Source organism: Atractosteus spatula, chromosome 18 (genome assembly GCF_055471065.1).
Source record: "Atractosteus spatula isolate fAtrSpa1 chromosome 18, fAtrSpa1.hap1, whole genome shotgun sequence".
Taxonomy (NCBI): domain Eukaryota; kingdom Metazoa; phylum Chordata; class Actinopteri; order Semionotiformes; family Lepisosteidae; genus Atractosteus; species Atractosteus spatula.
In genome coordinates, this window is record NC_142723.1 from 5,467,415 (window position 1) to 5,473,907 (window position 6,493).

At 44.3% G+C, this 6,493-nt stretch overlaps 1 protein-coding gene across 2 annotated transcripts in view; it reads right to left on the reverse strand.

The window, feature by feature from the left end:
• epn2 (epsin 2) overlaps positions 1-6,156 on the reverse strand; it is a 35,508-nt gene extending 29,352 nt beyond the window's left edge. The window contains exon 1 of one of the 2 annotated variants that reach the window (XM_088936590.1): positions 5,537-6,156. The gene's annotated coding sequence lies outside the window, so the exon portion shown is untranslated. The remainder of the gene's footprint in view (positions 1-5,536) is intronic. The other variant, XM_088936589.1, reaches the window with a different exon arrangement.
• Positions 6,157-6,493: the final 337 nt, after the last annotated feature.

Here is a 6,493-nt window from a genome sequence, read left to right on the forward strand (position 1 = left end):
TTCTACCACTCACGTATTAATGATTAGCATGTTACACAGGAGTCTCACCGCTTGTGATCAAACCAGGTCAGTAGTGCCTCCTCAATTTTACTCCGGGAAGAGGTACCTGACAGGATTGTTCATCATCGCTATAATTGTCTGTCATTTCATTAGAACAATTGACAATATAACAGCATTACCACTGACACACGGGGTTCAAACGTCATTACATTCTGCTCATTCTTTCCGATATCTCTAGCTCGGCACCTCAGTCCAAACACGTTCTTGACTTATTTAATACCTCTGGCAGACTGGCTATAATCAATTAATCCTTACGCCTTAGTGTCCTGCTGCCAGAACACCTACTCTTCCATGCCCTATTTGTATTCAGTCTCTTTTCGCGGGTTTTACTTATCTGGGCAGTTAGATTTCTTACGACTTCCAGCAGATCACATGAAACAATGTGCTCAAGGCCCTGATGAAAATTAGCAGGATACGAAGTAGGATTCCCATGATGAAAAGAAACATGCCTCATCACATTTGCTTCCTCTTTTCCAGAAGACGTTTCACCCACACCCACAATGATTAAAACACCTGCGTGCTATTGTAACCGATTCATTTGGATTCAACAGGCAAGGCTTTTGTCTGTAACTCAAAGTACTTCAGAACATTTGGTTGTAATTTTTAAACATTACTGTTATGCTCTACACTTGCACTTGGATTCCAGTCTTATGGTGCTCAGTAAAGGATGCTAAATTACACCTTTTACTTTCAGCACGCAAAGGCAGAACTGACCAATTTTGAATGCATGTGATTACTGCAAACACACCAGAAATGGAGGAAAGGCAGACACTTAGTCTCCATATGCTGACTGAGCTCAACCTGCTCCATCACAGGTGCACTGGTAGCCTGTCTACACAAGAGTCCGGGGGTACCTGTGATAGGTCACTATTGGCATTAAGTGACTAATATACTTTGGCTTGTGACCTGAATTACTACTCCAAGTCCTCGACTTGAAATGACGATTTTCAAACTACCATCAACCTTCAGCCAACAGCCAAGAAATCTATTTTGTAAAGCCAAGAGGAAACGAATATTCTTGTACTGGAATTTATTGGAGGCCTGTTCTGCTAACAGAGAGAAGTATAGACAGATTACACTGTGCTAGTGAAGAAATCGAGAAAGCGTGACGAGATCCATTCTCATTTCCAAAAAACGTCTGACTTCCTCCTTGCCGCCCCCATTTCCTGAGAGTTTTTTTCTTTTTTTGTGTATCTTTTGTTAGTTTGTTTGGATCAAAACTCAACAAGCGTTGTGAGCTACTAATCACAGAATCACACTGTTGGCTGGGATTTGCCCACACAGAATCCTGCTTTGTGCTCATTGCTTGCCACGATAGGCCCCAGCTCTCGTGCAACCCTGTATTGGATAAAATGGTTAGAGAATGGATGGATGGATAAAATTCTTTAGACACAGCTTCCACAAACAGCATGGATGTCAATAAGGTCGCTGTGACTGCTGACTTCGAAAAGATGATCCTGAAGGACAGCACTACTAGCATGAAAACAGGAGATGGATAACTGTTGGGGCTGCATACTGTCCACTAGAACTGAAACGAAACTGTCCAAACTTACACTGAAGAATAAAATTCTACTAACCACATGAAAAAATAAGTGCACCATCACATGTTATCTTTGCTGGTGCGCCTCCTGGCTGTGATCAGAATAGGACAATCTCTCTGACTGAATGGGTGAGATGACAAGTCAACACAGGAACAATCAGCATTAGAAGACAGAAGACTTTAGGTTTTACCAATATTTCCCCAATGAAAGGAAACAACACTTCGGTGGACTTTCTCAAAACAGGGTTGTGCTGATGGCGCGTGCGTCAACACTAAGATGCACTCGGATGGTCTAGTGTGCACTACAACACACTGCAAGCACCAACACGTTTGTGCGTCTCGGCTGAAGGACTGTGTGTACCGAGTGTTTGAAAAGTCAGAATTCAACAGCAATAGGAATGCAGCCTGGGCTGCTAAAGACAGCGCAAAGGTGTGTTGCCACACCCCTCTTTACTGATACGGAGCCAATCCCCAAAGTTGCTGAATAGTTGCAAGGTTTACAATGAATTACAGACCAAATATTTCCTTGCAAAGAAATGTGCCTATACTGGATGACAGTGCGCTGTCAGGCTGGCGACACCATAAAGTTTCACTGCCACTCCGATGATTACAGCCAGTAAACCCTCTCGCACCGCCAATACAGACAACTTACTCTTCTGAAACGCTCATCAATTTAATGCAGTTTTGCAACTGCCTACAACAAAGAGATCCCGCTGACTGACCAAAGTAAAGGACATCTGTCAAGATCTTTATAGACGAATCTGCAAAGCGATCACATAAAGAACAGCTTATGTAACGTCTTTAACGTTTTACTTTCCATTGTGACAAGGACCAGGTGTCTAAAGCGAAGGTCATACACAGTTCCTGGCACAATCTCACTTTCATTCCTTTCTGTTTGCCTTGCTGTGCCGTGCCTGGCGGGCAGCCATTTCAGAGTATTATCACGATTCACCACGCCGTTCTAATCCAGGTGAAAACACATAAATGTTAAATGTTTAATGACCGAGATGTGAAAGTTGCCAGCGCTTAAAATGTAGACACAGGCCCTAATGTGGGTGAGATGTCTGATAAAGACAGAATGAGGTTTCTCAAGGGTTTGTCTGGGCTAGGCAAACTGAGACCTGTCTGGCTGACACGGGAATAAGCAATAACCTACATGCAGGAAGGGACTTTTGCCTCAGTGCAGGTCCACTTCAAGTCCACTTGGACAGGGTGAACTCGCTACAGAGCAGCTCAAAGCATGTTCCAATTGCCTCAGGCAAAACCCCACAGATCTGAACTGGTTTAGGCGACTTTAGCTCATGAAGACGATCGTGCACATTCTGAAAGGTTACGTGTATCATTAGAAAACTACATGGGATCCCATTATTTCCTTCTTCCTGGAACCAAACCAATGATATTAAAACAGTTAACAACAGCAAAGCTCCACAAATGAGAAGTTGAAGCGAGCAGTGGTACTGCATTTCAACACACGAGTAATCAGCACTTGCACTGCTTGAGAAGAATCTGCACAATAAATGGGAATACAACTGCTTCATAAGGTAATGTAATGGTATTTGATGCAGAGTCAAACGCACCCAGAGATCAAACAGACCAAAGTCTGACCTCTGTTCTTGTGACTACAGCTTACAGTGCAGGACTGCGGCACAGCTTAATAACGTTCCTGCCTCTTTAACACGAGGTGGTAGAGCAGCATGGAACATTGTTGATCACTGATAATGATGACAGCACTGTCATCAAAGAGAAAACAGGCGAGAGTAGCACTCTGCAGTGAAACAGGAAATTTAAAGGTGACGTCCCATATTCATCCAACACAAGCATGAACAGACACCAGCCCTAACGCCTTCTCCAACCCCCCTGTAGGCACACACAAAGAAGCACCTGGACTGGTTTTAAAAACACTGGTCATCTGTAGTGCCAAATGCTTCTTTTCAAAGTGTGAAGTCACTTTGCGACTGGACTCTTGTATGAAGCCACAATCCACACACATCCCAAACTTCCCCCATAGCAGGGGAATCTCAGTTGTGGTCTTGCAGGCTCACACACCTCTTGCCTCTACCTTCCACCCAACTCATAATTAAACACTTAATTGACTTGCTAACAGAATTAATTCAAGCCGCGTGGCTGTTTTTCAGCTCTTAAACATGTTGGAATTTGCCTTTTAAAGATGGAGGTTTTAAAAGTAAAACAAAATGCCAGGCTTCCACGTAGAAAAAAAAAGTCAGCAAATATTCAAACCAAGCGCTAGATATCGGTTCAACTAAGGCGTCAATAAGGTGTTTAGGCTGAGCTGAGAAACTCAGCAGGACTGTGGACCTCCAGGATAAGGGCCTCCAGACCTGGGAAATGAGGGGTCAGTTCAACACAAAATCTCTGAGACACAAGAGCCCAAATGACTAGGATAGGTTTAGGAAGCCAATTAAAACAAAATACACAACATCAGGCTCATAAAACGAACATGCTTATTCAGCAAATTAAAAATCAAACAATGGCATCACAAAGCTCACAAAAAGTCAAAATTCCTTCAACTTCCTTCCAATAAACGCAGTCACAGCTATATTGCAGATAACATGTAACGCGGCATTTGTGTAAACACGCACAAGGGCACTGAGCTCCAAGCAGGGGGGGGGAGCCTACATTTTTGCAAAGTGTTACCACTCTGCAGAATTAACTTAATTAGCGAGGGAGGGAACAGGCAGAGCAACAGCGCAAAAGCAAACAAAACAAAAAAAAAAAAAGTAGCGAGAGATCCTCACCACCTCCATTGCCGCTCGCCCCCGAGACCCCGGCAAGACAAAGCCGGGGCGCCCCCAAGCAGGCAGGGGGCCGCATCTGTCACGCACGGCTCAGACAAAAGGCACGGATTTTGCGACGGCCAACGGGGTGTGCCTCAGAAACCCTCGAATAAAAACACATTGGAGGTTGTTCGGCGTCAGAAACCCCAAATCTTCTCCCTGTAGAGCACTCGAGTACAGCAATAATTCCGCTTTAATGCAAGGCTACCGGCCTTACTGTCAGTATGACGGGCACCAACAGCGCACTCGGCAACAGTGGGCATCTGTACAAGACTCGCGAACAATAAACGCGAGGGCTGAGCCCACTTTCCGTTTATTTACACACTCGTACCCGTTTCGTAGTACTTTGCATTCATTCAAGTCGGATAAAGATAGGCATCGCCCCCCCCCTTTTTTTTTTTGATCAAAGGAATTTTAATCGCGTTCAATTACCAAACGACTTCCAATAAAGAAAGCCAAGCTCTGGCAAATACTTAAAACGAGAGAAATCCAACTCGCTGGCACTTGAATGACTTTCGCTGTAATTAAATATTTCTGATCCTGTACTGACATATGGGCATTTCCTAATCAAATTACGACTGCTTTCTTCATGCAACTCGAAGAAGGTGATGACAACTACAGCCTGGTTATCCACAATATACATTAACATTTAGATGCAATGCACTTGTCAAAAGTAATATAAATGATAAAACGGCACAACATATCGATTAAATAAACTGAACTATACCGGGGACAGCGTATTGATTAACACATAGCTCGAAAGAAACACGAGGAAACAAAGTTTTAAAGATACACAAGCGCAAGTCTTAATCCGAGTCTTCCCTCATATGTGCGCTTCCTCCTCGCACAACTAGCCACTAGCAAAACATACTGCAGGCTATATATGTCGCTCGCTTTTTTATTTTGGAAAGTTTAAGAAATGATTTCTGGGACCGACACTTTCGAGAGATTCGTTAGGCGGTGGATTGTCTCCCGAATCGGGTAAAATCTCCAACTCCAGCCGGAGGCTCGACAGGCCGCTCCTATGTCTCAGCCGAGCTACAGAGCTAACTGGTACCGTTTGATGGAGATATCACTGTTGACATACCACAGAGATCTACGGCCCCCCTCCCGAAAAAAATAAGGCAAAATCATAACTTACCATTCCTCGTTTTTTTTTTTTATCCGAGTGGTAGTGACTGGGGTTGGGAACTTATTCGTCGTTCCGTAACTTCAGAGGGATGCGGGAGGAAGGACTGCTCACACGGGCGGCGCGGTCTCAACTTGGAGCGGTTATATCGGCGTGTTGCTCGGGTTTGCGTGTGTTGTTGTGAGCGTCTCCGGTTGCACTCGTCTGCCTCCGTGTGACACCCACATAATCCAACATGGCGGACAGACAGACACACTCACTCACTCAGGGAGGGGGCAGGCGGCGAAGGGTGTGACTGGCTCGCACAAGACGGGCAGCCTTCCTTTCTCCGCTTGCTCCAAACATTTCCACGCACGGTTCACCACAGCCAGAGAATCACCCAGAACAAGAGACACAGCAGGGTCTGATAGCACTTTTGTTTTTACCGTATATCAATGAAACAACATTAAAATACCGATTCCCCGAGACCACAATAAGGGTAAATCCTTGAATCAGAATCGTGGACGTAAAATATGCTATCCCTAAATGGGCACGCATGTCCTAAGACGACACGAAAGGAATGGCAGTTTTTCCTTGTGTCTTTCGGACCTTAGAATGAAACTTGTTCACTATTTTCAAACCCGCGGCTATCTGGTTTTGGTTTCTCCAATCACTGCCTTGTGCGGCACAGACTCGCGAGTTATTTTAAACTTTTCGTGTCGGGTCAGAAATCATTATAAATACGCATCTCGGCGAGCAGTGCTCAATTTAAAAGTTTGGACCCTTACCACTGCAGGTAATGGAAAGCTTCAGTAGTTACACACGATCCTAATATTTTGATAAACTAATATTCTTACTAAAGTTCAGTACTTTCATTCAGCGAACAGAATATTGTAAATTGGCTGTGACGTATCCCAGTTACATTTTTAAAGAATGACAGACTGACTCTGTAAATGGGCACAGGGTGACTTGGTCACTTCTACGGTTTCT